Below are 16,342 nucleotides of genomic sequence, written 5' to 3'. Positions count from 1 at the left end.
TGTCTCAGTCATCATATTATTGATAGTCCCCTATTTCATTTGCATACAGAAGAAAACATAATACAGCATTGAAAACGCCAATACAAGAATAATTCTCTTTACAAAAATAAATGTGTTTACAGGTGTACATTATGGGCCAGATGTATCAAAGGGTTGTACCCATTCTATGTCTATGGAAAAATGTTTTTGTACATATGGCCCTATATTCATTTGTTTTTAATACAATAATTGAACTTTTTCACACATTTTCAAAAGTATATTTTTATTCATGCACAGACATAACAATGCCAAAAATTGTTGATTGTTAGTCATACATATATTTATAAATGTATATATATATATATATATATATATATATATATATATATATATATATATATATATATATATATATATATATATATATATATATATATGTATACTGACAAATTATAAACTGAAAAAAATGTACCAATAACAGATTTTCATCGTCTTGAAATTCTATATCTTGATTCTCATTTGGATTTATGACAGCTCTCATTGCTCAAAGTTTTTTCGTCTACATCTACAGACCCTTTTAGAGCAATGTTTTATAATGTACAACACACTACAATTATCATATCAACAATGTGTGGTTTATACAAAAGCTTGCCACCAGACAAATCGAAGCATCTGAACCGGGACTTTAGTATTGCAAAGGTCTGTTCGATGATGCTACAGGTCTTACAATGTGCAGCATTATAAGCTTCTTCCGATGGTGTTTTTCATTTTGCCAATGGTGTTGACAGCCAAGGCCATAGACTATAGCCTATATCACCTGAAATCCCAATGGACAACATATTAGCATTGTAACATGGTACTATGCTTTGGAAATTGTTACTATATATGTAGGCAATCAACATTTTAGATAATTCTATCTATCTGTTTTTTTGCTATTAAATATCTTACTTGGTGCAACTTAGTCTTAAACTTTTACTTACCTACTAATACATCTTCGCAATACATTCCATGTTCAAAACAATCATTAATGGTAAAGTGATGGAAAAGGTGTGAATCATACACACAAACCAAAAATGTGGCCACTACATTAGTGAAGCAGTACTTGTCATCACATATCCCATGGATGTCAATGGAGTACGCAAGCTTCCTATTGCTATAAAGATATGCTGTTGCTGTTTCTGCTGTTGGGAGAAAGTTGACATGTATACAGTTGATGAAACCCAGAACATTTGAAAAATGCTCATTTGGATAAAATCCTTGCTTCACTTGTCTCTGTTACATTGTTCTTTTGGGAAACCTCAGATATTGGGGTATTATTTGGGTTATGCCATCCAAAACGTGTGAGAAATTTAGATACAGAACTCTGGGAGACAGCTGCCAAAGCTCCTGATGTATTGGGGAAGGATCCTTATTCTAGAAGATGTAGTACTTCCATGACCTTTACATGTGGTGGTATGGCATGTGACCTGCCCATGCTTGACTCAAGAGCAGGTCCAATTTGCTGTAGGAGAGATATCATTTGTCTAGTGAGGTGATATTTCTTTGTTAAACACAGCCATTAAAAACACAACACCTTTAGCACTCATCTATTACAAAGCATATGCCTTTTCCATGCAAAATGTCACCACACATATGCCTTTACCACGCATGACTTTATAATCAAAATGTAAGTATTCTGCAGGTAAGAGTAGAATATATACAATGAAAATGTAAGTATTCTGCAGGTAAGTATATATTTCTATCTATCTATCTATCTATCTATCTATCTATCTATCTATCTATCTATCTATCTATCTATATATATATATCTATATATAGATATATATATAGATATAGATATATAGATATATATATATATATATATAGAGAGAGAGAGAAAGAGCGATAGAGAACTCTGGGTATTTCCCAAGTTTAGGTGGAGAGCAGCTCCACTAAGGAGAATCCTGCAACACCAGCAACACTCTAGATTTGCTCATCTCAAATGTCTGTATTTCTGCCAAAGCTTTTAGGCATAGGATTAGCACAATGCCATTGACGCTGAACTAGAAAGGGACAAAGGCCCTCATTACGACCCTGGATGTCGGCGGTAATATGGTGGAAAGTACTGCCAACAGGCTGGCGGTACTTTCCACCATATTATGACATTGGCAGTTTGGCTGAAGCCAAACCGCCAATGTACCACACCAACCGCCACGGCGGTAATGGCTGCCGGGCTGGAGATATCAATTTCCATCCTGGCGGCCGTCACTGTACTGCCTGAGGGATTATGACCTCGCCTATCGCCATGGTTTTTTGACAGTCAGGTTACCCCCTGTTCAAGCAAGGACCCTCACTCTAGTCAGGGTAAAAGAGAATCACCCTCAGCTAACCCCTGCTTACCGCCTTGGCAGAGCAGTAGGCTTAACTTCAGAGTGCTAGGTGTAAAGTATTTGTACCAACACATACAGTAACTTAATGAAAACACTACAAAATGACACAAAACCAGTTTAGAACAATAGGAAATATTTATCTAAATAAAACAAGACCAAAACGACAAAAACCTGACATACACAACTCAAGTTATTAATTGTTAAAGATTAAACTAAAAAATAACGCTTAGAAACACAAAATGCTTCGATGAGGTGTTAACAGGGCGTCGTGACGGAGTCTTTCCCAACAAGCCGACACCAGCGAGAGTCGGAGTCGCGTAGACCCCCAAGTACAGTACCTTTGGTGAAGAGTGAAAACAAGCCTATGCTCGAAGTCGGGGATCACGGCATCTGTGCGAAACGTTGAATCTGTGCACTTCGACCTGCAAAGGTCGTCGTGTTCCAGCGAAGATCACAGAGTCGGTTGCAGGCGGTGTCACCGGATTCAGCAGCGACTTCGGTCCGAAGTCGTCCAAAGTCGATTTCCTTGGATTTCCACCAGCTTTCCATTCAAGGGCCCAGGGACTGGATGGGGCACCACTTGTCAGAGCAGGAGTCTCTCCAGAGACTCCAGGTGTTGGCAGAGAGAAGTCTTTGCTGTCCCTGAGACTTCAAACAACAGGAGGCAAGCTCTAGATCAAGCCCTTGGAGATTTCTTCACAAGATGGAAGGCACACAAAGTCCAGTCTTTGCCCTCTTACTCTAGCAGAAGCAGCAAATGCAGGATAGCTCCACAAAGCACAGTCACAGGCAGGGCAGCACTTCTCCTCAGCTCTTCACCTCTTCTCCAGGCAGAGGTTCCTCTTGTTTCCAGAAGTGTTCTAAAGTCTGTGGTTTTGGGTGCCCTTCTTATACCCGATTTCTCCTTTGAAGTAGGCCTAATCAAAGTAAAGTCTCTTTTGAATGTGAAATCCTGCCTTGCCCAGGCCAGGCCCCAGACGCTCACCATGCGGTCGGAGACTGCATTGTGTGACGACAGGCACAGCCCTTTCAGGTTTAAGTGACCACTCATCCTCTCCCTCCTAGCACAGATGGCTCATCAGGAAATGCAGACTACACCCCAGTTCCTTTTGTGTCACTGTCTAGTGTGAGGTGCAACCAGCACAACTGTCAAACTGACCCAGACAGGGAATCCACAAACAGGCAGAGTCACAGAAATCGTATAAGCAAGAAAATGCTCACTTTCTAAAAGTGGCATTTTAAAACGCACTTGTATTTTTAAATTGTGAACTCAGAGACCCCAAACTCCACATGTTCATCCGCTCCCAAAGGGAATCTACACTTTAATAAGATTTAAAGGTAGCCCCCATGCTAACCTATGAGAGGGACAGGCCTTGCAACAGTGAAAAACGAATTTAGCAATATTTCACTGTCAGGACATATAAAACTCATTACTTTGGGGGTCATTTTGACCCTGGCAGTATGAGACCGCCAGGGCTAAAATGACGGAAGCACCGCCAACAGGCTGGCGGTGCTTCCTGGGGTATTACGACCGCGGCGGAAGCGCCGCGGTCGCACCGTCGGGCCAGCAGTATTCCGCCACATTTGCCCCAGCGGTGATAATCCACCTGGGCAGCGCTGCTAGCAGCGCTGCCCAGGGGATTACAAGTCCCTGACTGCCAGCCTTTTTCTGGTGGTTTCTGGCGGTTTGAACCTGCAACTGCACCCGTCGCACGGCCGCAAGACCGCCGGCTCCATTTGGAGCCAGCTCCTGTGTTGCAGCCCACATCCCCGCTGGGCCGGCGGGCGGAAACTTGATTTCAACCTGCCGGCCCAGCGGGGATGTCAAAATGGGCACCGTGTGAGTGCGGCCGCATTGGCCTAGGGCCTACCTTAGGGGTGTCTGACATGTAAGAAAAGGGAAGGTTTAGGCTTGGCAAGTGGGTACACTTGCCAAGTCGAATTTACAGGTAAAACTGCACACACAGACACTGCAATGGCAGGTCTGAGTCATGATTACAGAGCTACTTATGTGGGTGGCACAACCAGTGCTGCAGGCCCACTAGTAGCATTTGATTTACAGGCCCTGGCAACTCTAGTGCACATTACTAGGGACTTACTAGTAAATCAAATATGCCAATCATGGATAAACCAATCACATAGACATTTTGTATAGGAGCACTTGCACTTTAGCACTGGTTAGCAGTGGTAAAGTGCCCATAGTAACAAAAACAGCTAAATCAGAGTCCAGCACACATCAAAAACCTGGGGAACAGAGGCATAAAGCTAAGGAAGACCACGCCAAGGATGAAAAGTCTAACAGGGTGCTGCTGCCAGCAGCAGCGTCCGCCAGCAGAACACCGCCAGGCTTTATTATTGGTCATAATACGGCCGGCGGTGGTCTACTGTCTTGGCTCTGCTGGTGGCAACTGCACCACCTTACTGGCATCCGCCGCATGGCCACAGCCAGATGTCCGCCATCCTTACGGTGGAAATCCGGCTGTGGTCATAATATGGCGGACGACTGGTAGCCACGGCGACGGTCTTTTGGCGGCCATCGCTGTGGCGGTAGGCGGTTTCTACCACCAAAGTCATAATGAGGGCCAAAACCTTTTGCCATTTGTACAGCAGCACCTTTAGGAATAGGACTGGCACAGTGCCATCCTAGCTGAGCTGTAAAATGACAAAAGCCTTTCACCACTCCAGGCACAGTATTACAGTTTTGGATTGGTAAAATAAAACCCTAGCCAACCTGGAAGAAGCAAAAGCAAACTGTGATGTGTTTCGCTATCATTATAACTCATCAGAGAGGTTTATCTTTGTCCAGACACAAGGGAGCACCCAGTATAGGTCAAAACAGAACCCTTTTCAGGCTTAGAGTGACGCATAAATTATACAAAAAAGAAGAGACTCTTAGAAGTTTCCAAGTTTAGATGGAGAGCAGCTCCAGAAAGGAGCATCCTGCAACACCAGCGACACTCTAGGTTTGTTCACCTCAAATGTCTGTTTTTTGCCAAAGTTTTTAAGCATAGGATTAGCACAGTGCCATCTATGGTGAGCTAGAAAGGGACAAAGACTTTTACCATTTGTACAGCAAAAGGTTTAAACATAGGATTGGCACAGTGCCATCCTCACTGAGCTGTAGAATGACAAAAGCCTTTCACCACTCCACACAAATTGTACATCTTTCATGAAAATGTCACAGTGAAACTATGCAATATGTCGTAGTGGTATAACCTTGGTAATTTCTCAAAAATGTTGCTATATGAAATAAGAAAAAAATACACATTTGTGTGTCTTGTGTGTTCCATTCCTTTGTTTTTGTTCAGGTGTATTCTGAACCATATATTGGAGGGTTTAGAAACCGTACCTCGGCTTTCATGCTATAACCCTCTGTGGAGCCCATTAAACTGCATTCCTGTCAAAACATCACATGGCTTCTGATATTCATTCTTTCACAAAACCTCTGCAAGAGAGAGAGAGAGCGAGAGAGAGAGACAAAGGGAGAGAGGATGTTTCTTGCAGTACACCGAAGAAGACCAACCTCCCCCATGAGGTGCTGGCACACCTTGGACTTACACAATATGAGACTCCTTGGACCAGTCTCTCCAGTACCAGTGGTGCTGGCTCTTCCACCATCTGGGGGGAAGAAAAGTGTTGGAACCAATAGGGGACACTTGAGAAGAGGGGTACACTCAAACTTCCTTGGACTGGTCCATTCAGAAGTGGCCCTCAACTCCTGCTTACACTCAGTCCTGTGCATGTTGGTAGGAAGCTATAAGACCTTGGGATTTCAGTCAGGTAGAATAATTTGCCTTGAGGGGTGCAGGGCAGTATGGGAAGAGACCCTGGGTTGAGGAAAGCACCTGAAGCACCAGGCTGAGGTCAGGTTTGGAGCATTGAGCTAATAGGTAGGAGACAGACCTGGAGTACTTTCTCATTAGAGGGGCAGCCAAGCAAAAATAAAGCATGTTGAAGAAATAATAATTGAATTGGCCAGGAGGCTTGAACAGGATTCTCCTAGTGGCTGATCCGTCCCTCAAGGTGTGAGACAAACAAGCAATTAGCAGAATTGGCTCAGTGAGGATGGTGAAACCTTTATTTGTGTTGAGCTTCTTTCTGGGGCTTCCCAGCAGGTCCCTGAGGATGCCAGATTGCAGAAAATAGAAACGAGTGCCACCCAGTGCCCTCAGGGATCTTAGGAAAGAATGCCCTCCCCCCGGGAACTGACTGTGCTCTGATGTGCTTGATGTTCCCCACACTTCGAATGTTGAGACTCCCTGGAAATTCCCCACTTTGTTAAATAACTTGTTCTTGGGACCCCCAGTACCCTGGGGTCAGACGCGGAGTGAAAAAGAAACATGGAGCACTGCTGCACTCTGATTTTAAGGGCTCCCAGAGATGGCCACAGCACACAGAGCATTTTCCTAGTTCCAGGGAGTCCTGTGACTACAGAGTAGCAGCCTGTGAGACAGGGAAGGTCCTCAACACTAAGGACTAGTGTTCTTCCTCAGGAGCAGTAGAACAAAAACAGTTGTTTCTCCTGCCTAGGAAGAAGAAGTAACAGGTGGCAGACTTCTGTGTCTGCTTCCAGAAATCTGAGCTGCGTGCAGGGCCAGACGTGAGGCTGGCTGGCTTGGCCGCTCTAGTTTGGGCTTCCATGCGCACAAAAGGAAGGAAAACAGATGCTCCACAAAAGTGGCTGGGGCCTCAGGTGAAAATGTTATGCATCTGAAAATGCTAGGAAAAATAAAGGGCAAAGAGCATTTAGAAGGGGGTTTCCTGTTTTTCAAGCACAGTACAGCTGGGACCGAGAGCTCTGGGGTAGCTGGACCATCGTTGCTGGGTCCTGATGCTGCTTAGCAGGAGGTTAAAAGTAGATGAAAGACTCACACTACATCACATTCAGTGTTGACATATTCAATCAACAAGCATGATGGTGACAATGGTATATAATGCCCTATAGTGATTGGTATTGAAAGGAGATGCACATTTGCATTGGTTTAATATTGCTGCATTGGATTTCTGGTGATCTGTTTAAACTTTTATTGTTGTGATGGCACTCTGAGAAAGCCAGCAGGCCTGCCTTTATAACTGCACCATGTGATAATGTATTCAGAAAATGTGGGGAGTTATGATGGTTTCAGGGTTTCATCCTCTGGGGACCTAGCACTCTGTATGCATCTCCAGACGTTCAAGAGATGAAACACCTCCTGGCATCAGACATCAACCATGCAGAAGGAAGCAGGACTCCTCTGTCTGAGCCTGCACAGCTGCTCTGACTTACATGTAAAGGTTCTTGGGACTTCTGTTGCCTCTGCAACTGCAGTCCCAAGAACAAATACATGTAAGTCATGGTTACGAGTAGGAAGGCTCACATGTCTCATGAAGAACAGGATAATAACTGATTACTTTGTGTGCAGGGTAGCATTTCCTCATGATGCCCCACCAAACCACACTCACCCTGTGAGAAATTGTGGGTGTTTGTGATTATTGTTTTTAAGGCATAGCCATACTAGAGGGAGTGCATACTGAATGATGTGGCATATATTCAAACAGTATTTGCGTCAGTCAGGTCTTTCTTTGTAAAGAATGCTAGTGAGCTCCTCACTTTCAATGATTTAGAAAAAGATTAATATTTGATTTTTAAAGATGTCATAATCTGAAAGGTTGTTAGCAAGAAAGTGGAGTGATTAGGAATGGAGGGAGGGAGAACAAGGTGACAAATAAGATCTAATACTAAATCCTGTGTTTCATCTTCATTAAGAAGATTAACTAAACTGGATAACTGAAAAAAGCTTAAAATACAGGGCTTTAAGTGGCTGGGTCCTGCTGGTGCTGAGCACCAGCAGTTCTAAAAAGCAAATGCTGAGACGGGTCCCTATTGGGCTCTCCATTTTTGCTCTCAACCTCAGTATGGGAAGAATACTGTAATCTTACCTCGGCAGCAGAAGCACCCTTCACCGGCCTTTGATGTAGCTTCTAAGTGACTTGTTATAGATATTTCACAGTCAAATCATTTCAGAACTGGAGCATTTTCAATATTATATACAACAAAGCCATTGATGTACTTGCTTATCTTATGCAAATAACAACATTTTATAAAGCCAATAATCCAAGGTTTGTTGTAGGTGTAATATTATGTTACTTGTTATGTTATCTATCTGGATGCAGTAACAGAAAGAAGCAGTAAAATGCCAGTCGTTGGCACACTCTGCTAAGCAAAGACTTTTAGCATAGTTGTTTTTAAGCCATGCCCTTAATTACATAGGCCACACCCCAGAGACAGACACCACAGTTTTTTCAACCCACTTAAAGCCCTGCTAAAATATCTAAAACATTGTGCAAGATGACATAATCTTCATATGCTTCAATCATCAAATCACCAAACAGCAAGGTTTTTTGTTAAAGGTTTGAAGAGCCTTACAGAACTCTTGAAATTTGGCAATAGGATAATTTGGCACTGAACATATTGTGAAAAATAATAGATCAGTGGTTCTTAAACTGTTGTCTGGGGACCCTTGAGGTCTGCGATACCTACCTTGGGGGTTTGCCACTGCTTGGAAAATTAAAAAATATTAAAATATAAATAAAGTCCATTCTAAGCATTCTGTGGTGGATCCTTCTCTACACAACATCATCATAAATACTATGGCCTAGATTTAAGAAAAGTGGCGCTTCACATCATGAAGTGTCACTTTTCTTGTGCCCCCCTAACGCCACCATCTGTGCTCCATGTTTAAGATATGGCACACCATGGTGGTATTAGGGACAATAGTGTCACTTTTTTTATGCTATTGTGACGCTTTGGTCCACTAACATCAAAAATGTTGACACCAGTGGGGCAGAGTCAGAGAGGCCCATTGATTGCAGTGGTGCACCCTTTTAATGCCTCCTTTCAGCAGGCTTTAAAAATGTTGCCAAAAATGGCGCAATTAAATCTTATAGATTTTATTACACAATTTTTGTGGGCCTCCTTGAGCTGGAACGCCTCCTTTGCAACATTATGCATGGCCCATGCATAATGTGGCGTAAAGGGTTGCAAAGTGGCGCACTGCATGCACTGTGCCACTTTGTCAATATGGCGCAGCATTTTTGGCAATCTAACACCACATTAGCGTAAAATTATGAAGCTAATGCGGTGCTAGGCCCTTTTAAATCTGTGCCTATATATATTATTTTGGGTGTCACCCACTTCAAATCTTTCATCATGTAAATGTTGCCCTTTACATATATTGAGTTCAAATTACAACACATATATGGTGTTTAACACTATCTTATATATTAAAGATGTGGGGTAGTGGTAAATTGTGCAATTCCGTGTTGAGTAATGATGCAGAATTACCTAAAAATAAGGTGACATTATGCTTGAATTCGCAAGAAGGGCAATTCTGCTTCTAGCATAATTTCTAATAGCTAAAATTCCCCCTCATGTCCAACATGGGCTGAGGATGCATTTTGAGCTAAGAAATAGTGCTAAATGTAGTAGGACATGAATAGCAAGCATGATCAGCCACTCATGCTTGCTAAAAGTGGTCATGGGGAGGGATTTTTTCCCAACTTACTGCAGACATTTAGCACTATTTCCTTACTAGCAAAATGAACCCTCACATCAAAAATGGATGTGAGGATGCATCTTGTGGTAAGAAACAGTGCTAAATGCAGCAGAACATAAACAGTGAGGGTGAGCGGCCACTTGCGCTCTCTAAATGTGCTCTTGCATTAGGATTCCATCACCCCAAAATTACTCTTAATTAGGCGAGGAGGAGGAGTCACATACTTATCTGCAAATCCACCTCAAAGAGTAACATGGAATTACCAAAATTAATCTGATTACTCCGACGTGATTGAAACTGTGCCCAGGACTAATGAATATAGTGTTGACTGCTATACATTCATTTCCCTCTCCTTCAACTTTACACCAAAAAGAGATTACAATGTCATGTAATTTATGCCTTGCTACATATCATGGTTACTGCTCACCTCCAGGTCTTCTACTTTAAAGTTACTAAGTAGTGATGGCATTCTGCACCTGCAAACAATAATTTCACCATTATTTTACACTGTACCACATAGTGACTTCAGCGTGAGGCATGCAACTTTTAGTCCTATAGCCACTTCTCGTGTTACAAAAAACAATGGTACATGTAAGGCCTGCCATCATTTATATTATCACTCATGTTGCATTATTTACATAATGTGAATCTTGATCTTTGTTTTATTCTAACTTAGCTTCCTAGAAGATAACAACATACAAGACTTATCAATACATTTGATTTTACAACTTCTAATGATATAGTCTCGATTTGATAACTATCCCACTTTGTAATCTTTGACCCTACCTTGGGAAATGGTGATTATTCTCATCACTAACAGTGACACCACTAATCCTAACAATAGTAATTGTAAGCTTCATAACATTTGGAGGTGAATAATTGTGGTTGCTACAATGTCTCTTTCAATGGCCACCCTTTATGGATTGTATATACACATATTACTTTGTTTCTGTACTCTCAGTTATATGAAATATTATGAAATTATTCACTTTCTTTATTTGCACGTGTTTTCATATAATCAATTCCTTCTGTTGTTTACTGTTTTTTTTTTTGATTATGTTAGATTGATATGTTATTTGATAAAGTAAAAATGTTTACTTGATTTCTTGCAGCCTTAATGAAGCCTTGAGGAACAGGAATGAAACACATCAGCTCATTCACTTCATTTGCCAAGTGTATTTGGAATACTCACTGAACTGCAAAGTAAATGGTTTTATTTAACTATGTTCCTAAAATTCACATTGAATTTTGACTAGAACCTGGACCCTTTTTCTGAGCATCTGTGAGGCATTAACTAGTTTGCTGCCATTCATTAACTGCTCTATAAACTTGTTACAGTTACCTCCCATCATACGCTTTTTGGCATCTGTCACAGAAAGGCGCTGTATTGAATTTAGCACCCAGAATTATAAATATGCTTTTTAAATTTGACTACACTTTGGGACATCACATGGATGTGCAACAGGACTTAACCACTTTAACCACTATAAACTAAACTAATTAATTGTATGTGAAATCTTCCCTTGCTTTTGCAAAAATTGCATCACATGAACTAGCGAAAGACCACCACATCACGCTGTGGACAAAAACATATTAGGAGATATATACTAGAAGGGGTTTTACACTGCTAATTTGCAAATGATCATCCCCAATTTAACCTGAATGTGTCAGGCCTAAATACTTATTTTGTTTTCCTGATTCCATCTTATTCCTAGCCAACCACCAGTCTAAGTTCAGCTTCTTATTTTCTAAGAACAACATTGTAAGAAATTGGGTTGGTAGTTGAGAGAGGTGTAAGCCCCACTAAAATGATAAACACAATCCTTCTCAACCACAAAAATCACTAAATAAACCTTTGCTTACCCCTTTGGTAGACTGGTACAAAAGCAGAGAGGCTTAACTTACGGGCAGTACGTAAAGCATTTATGCAGCACTCAAACAATAATACTGTGAAAATACAACACACAAAAAATCCCTAACCAATTTAGAAAAATTTAGTAAAATTTAATAAATAAAATGACACAAAAACAACAAACATCCAATCTATAGAACCATATATATGAGTTTTTAAAGTCTTAGACAAAAATAGCTCCAAAAACCATAAAGCAAAACCCGTGATTGTCTGGTCACACTGGACCACAGTAGAGTCACAAGTTCAGACCAACCCCGTTGGAGTGTGGGTCGGCAACAGGAACCAGGTTCGTCTGGCTGAAGAGCTACCTTATCATGTCTGTGCGAAGAGCTGCTGTTCACGTTGGCTGGGGCAGCGAGGAGGTCGTTGTTACACAAGGAGCAGGTCAGGCAACTCGGAGGGTCGCTGTTGTACTGTGAAGAGCCAGACATAGCTGGAGCTTCTTGTTGGTGTTCATCGCAGACAGTCAGTATCAACACTAAGAGCATTGTCTTCTGGAGCTTCTCATTGGTGGTCATCTCAGGCGATCAATTCTTGGCACAAGGAGGTCACTTCATGGTCATAAAGAATCCAAACATTTGAATCTTCACCTTTTCTTCTGGAGGAGTACTCTCTGATGCCAGCCAAGGGTCCAGGACCTAGATGATCAATCCTCAGTCCTCCAGCAGTCCTCCAGCAGGGCAAGCAATAGGTACAGGCAGCTCCAGTTGGTGCTGGTCACATGAACAGTTGCAGAGGGGACTCAGGAAGCTTGTTGTCTCCCTGCAGCTGACACTTGGGGTCACTTCAGGAGAGCCTTGGTTCAAGGCAAGGAAATCTAAACGTCCTTCTTCAGACAGCAGGTCAGTCCCTCACCTGAAATTTCCACAGGACCCAAAGTGTTCTAAAGAGAAGTTCTGTAGGCCAGCCTTTGTGTGTGGAGATACCCTTGCTTATACCCAAACCTGATTCTGGTCAGTTCTTCCCCCTCGCCTGAGTTTGGCTCAGAACTGTTTATTGTGTCAAATGCAAGGGCAGGCATGGTGTCCAGTTCATTGTGGATGCTGCAAGCAGGGGCCTTTGAATTGTAATCAGGGCAGGGCACAACTTCTTTACGGCCATCTTGTCAGGAAGACCCTCTCCCTCCACACCCAGGATTATTGTATCTCTGTTTCTGGAAGCAAGACACAAAACACCACAGGAGAGCCAATTACAGTCAGATAACACTTGACAGAGGAAGAAAGACACATTTGGTTTAGGCAGAAAAATGCAAACTTTCCAAAAGTGGCCTTTTCAGAATAGTAACTTAAACTCCTGCTTCACAATTTAGGAGGACTTTAAATAAAAAATAATTTGAGTGGAAACAGCATTTCTCTTTCTGGTCCCAAACTGAAGTTAGCACTTATTAATTGTAATAAGGGTTAGTCTATGAGAGAGACAGCATTACAGGAGTGAAAAACGACTTTAGGAGTATTTCACTTCCAGAACATGTAAATCTTTAACACACATGTCCTTAGTTTTCAAATACTATGCATCTTGCCCTGTGATCCTTAAGGGCTTATATTAGGCATTACTTATAAGTATTAAAAAGGAAGGTTTAGACCTGGCAAACGGTTATTTTAAACTGCAATACAGGCTGTAGTGGCAGACCTGAGATGTTTTGAAAGGCTGCTTTAGTGGATGGGACAATCAGTGCTGCAGTCCACTAGCAGCATTTAATTTACAGGCCCTGGGTAAGTGCAGTACCATATTCAAGGGACCTATAATTTAATTAAATGCATCAATCAGGTGTAGATCAATTTTAACATGTGTAAGGGAGAGCACACAACTACTTTACCACTAGTGAGCAGGGAACAATGTATGGAATCCTAAGAGCCAACAAAAATGGGTTCAGCAAAGTAAGACAAAAATCAGAGGTGACCCTCCAGATAGAGGCAGGTCAAACAAACATATTGGTTTTCTTTGTGTTTATAGTTAATCCATTCCTGCTGCAATGTTGCTGCGGGGCATTCAATTTCCTCTGTAGCCCCACAGCAATGTAATCCATATCTACAATATTGTCTGCAACACAATGTCTAAATGCACATCTCCTGCAATGAGTGAAAACTAATGTGTTTTAGTTAAAAATTGCAGATTAGTCAGCCAGTTTACAGATCAAATAACATTGTGACTCTAGCACATTCCTATTTGAGTTATTTACTGGAAAGCAGTTAATCAACTGACTACTATTGTCTTAGGGCCTCATTACGAGGTTGGCATTCGGACTGCCAGACCTCCATTTTGGCGGTCTTTCAGGCTGCCCTATTACGAGATATCGAGGCATGACTGCCAACCACAAAACCAAACAGGCAGGATGGCAGTGGTGCGGAGGCCTAAAATAGGTGGTCCAACCTCCAGTGCCGACGTCACCGCAACCAACCACTGACGATATTACAAGCACACAGTTGCCATGGCGGACACCCATTGTAGCCAGCCAATGGCGGTCCAAACCACGGCGGTTGCGCTCACCAAAGTAATGCACAGCTGAGCATTGGATGAATTTGTAAGCAACACAGCTGACACACAATGCCACACTGGACACACCTGCAAAGGACACTATAAAGCACACCCCTTCGCAGATCATAATCCTTTGCGTTAGCAATGCAAAACACTGAAACCAAAGCACATTATTTCCAAAACACTGCATAGATTAGACGCACCTTTTTGTTTCACCATCCCATAGAACATGCTGCATACACATTTGTCTAGTCACACTCTTTTGAACTTCCCCTCTTTGGTAAGTCACTGTCACACTTTTTTTTCCACCATATCAAGTTCAAAAATTCCCCTTTTTTGAGGATGAGGTAAGAGTCATGGTGGATGAAATCATAAGAGTAGAGCCACAATTGTTTGGAGCACAAATCAGCATACTTCTTTCAGTAGGAAAATAGAAATGTGGGACAGGATCGTCAACAGAGTGAATGTTGTAGGCACAACCCTCCGCACAAAGAAGGACATTAGGAAGGGGTGGAACTGCCTCAGGGGCCAGCTCCATTTCCTGGTCTCCAGAAATCAGCTACTGGCCAAGAAGACTGGTGGTGGCCCTCCCAGTGCCCTATTGCATTTCATTCCCTAAGAGCAGAAGGTCTTGACCATACTGCAGCCTTTGAGCTTGACAGGAATACTTGGGAGATAGGAGACTGGTAAGTCACAACACTAAAAATGTCACCAAAATACTATGTCATGCATGCCCAAAGCTCACCTTTTGCCCCTGTTACTGTCACTCCACTCACCAGCCCTGTGTCTACCAGTTAAAAGACCTCTATTTGGCAACTCACATTTGAAGTGTACTCACTTGGGGAGGTGACATTTGTATAGTGTGTGTAGTACAGGGACTGACATTACTACAACTACCAGGAGGCACTATTCCGATAACTAAAAACATTGGCACAGTGCTCACATGTTACAATACATCTGTTAGTGAACCCTCCATTGAAGTGTACTCACCTGGGGAGAGAACATCAGTCAAGTTTGTGTACTAGAGAGAGAGAGACTGACTGCAACTCACAGGAGGCACTGTTTCAGCAACTCCAAACACCAGAACAGTGGTCACCTGTCCAAAGACCACTGTCTGCCAACCCACAATTTAATTTTAATCAGCCCTGAGTATACTATTTGTCAAATGTAGGAAGTAGAGAGAGTGACATGGCTACTAAGGCCAGGATGGCCCTGTGTCTGTAAAAGCAGCCATCAGCCCAGTGTGCTCTTGTCCAAATACCATCAATTGTGAACTCTCAATTGAAGTGAACTTACCTGGGAGGAAAACAATTGTATAGTGTGTGTAGTACAGAGAGATACATGACTGCAACTCACTGCAGGTCCTGAACCAGTAACTCCGAACACTAGCACAGTGTTCTCCTGTCCATGGACCCCTGTGTCTTAATTCTCTATTAAAGTGTACTCACCTGGGAGGATGATACTTGTATAGTGTGTGTAGTACGGGGGGTTACCTGACTGCAACTAACAGGAGGCCCTGTTTCAGTAACTCCAGCCACCAGCCCAGTGTTATCTAGTTCAAATGCACTGTTTGTCGAATCCCAACTGAAGCTTACTCACCTGGGGGGAAAACATTTGTCAAGTAACTCCTAGGAGACAATATTCCTAAACTCCAAACACTAACACTCTGTTCTCTTGTCCAAAGACCCCTGTTTGTCAATTCCCAAATGAAGTTTACTCACCTGTGGGGATACCATCTGCCAAATATTGGGGAGTAGTGAGAGTGACCTGACTGCAACTCCTAGGAGGTCTTGTTTCTCTAACTCCAACCACCAGCACAGTAGTCACATGCCCCAATACATCTGTTAGTGAACTCTAAAATGAAGTTTACTCACCTGGGGGATAACATTTGTATAGTGTGTGTACTACAGAGAGTGACCTGACTGCAACTCCCAGCAGGCCCTGTTTCTGTAACTCCAACCACAACACCAGTGTTCACTTGTCCAAATACCTCTGTTTGGTATCTCTCAATTGAAGTGTACTCACCTGGGAGGATGATATTTGTATAGTGTGTGTAGTACAGGGAGTTATAT

The sequence above is a fragment of the Pleurodeles waltl genome, chromosome 8 (assembly GCF_031143425.1).
Source record: "Pleurodeles waltl isolate 20211129_DDA chromosome 8, aPleWal1.hap1.20221129, whole genome shotgun sequence".
Classification (NCBI taxonomy): Eukaryota; Metazoa; Chordata; class Amphibia; order Caudata; family Salamandridae; genus Pleurodeles; species Pleurodeles waltl.
Note: the sequence above shows the minus strand (reverse complement) of the source record.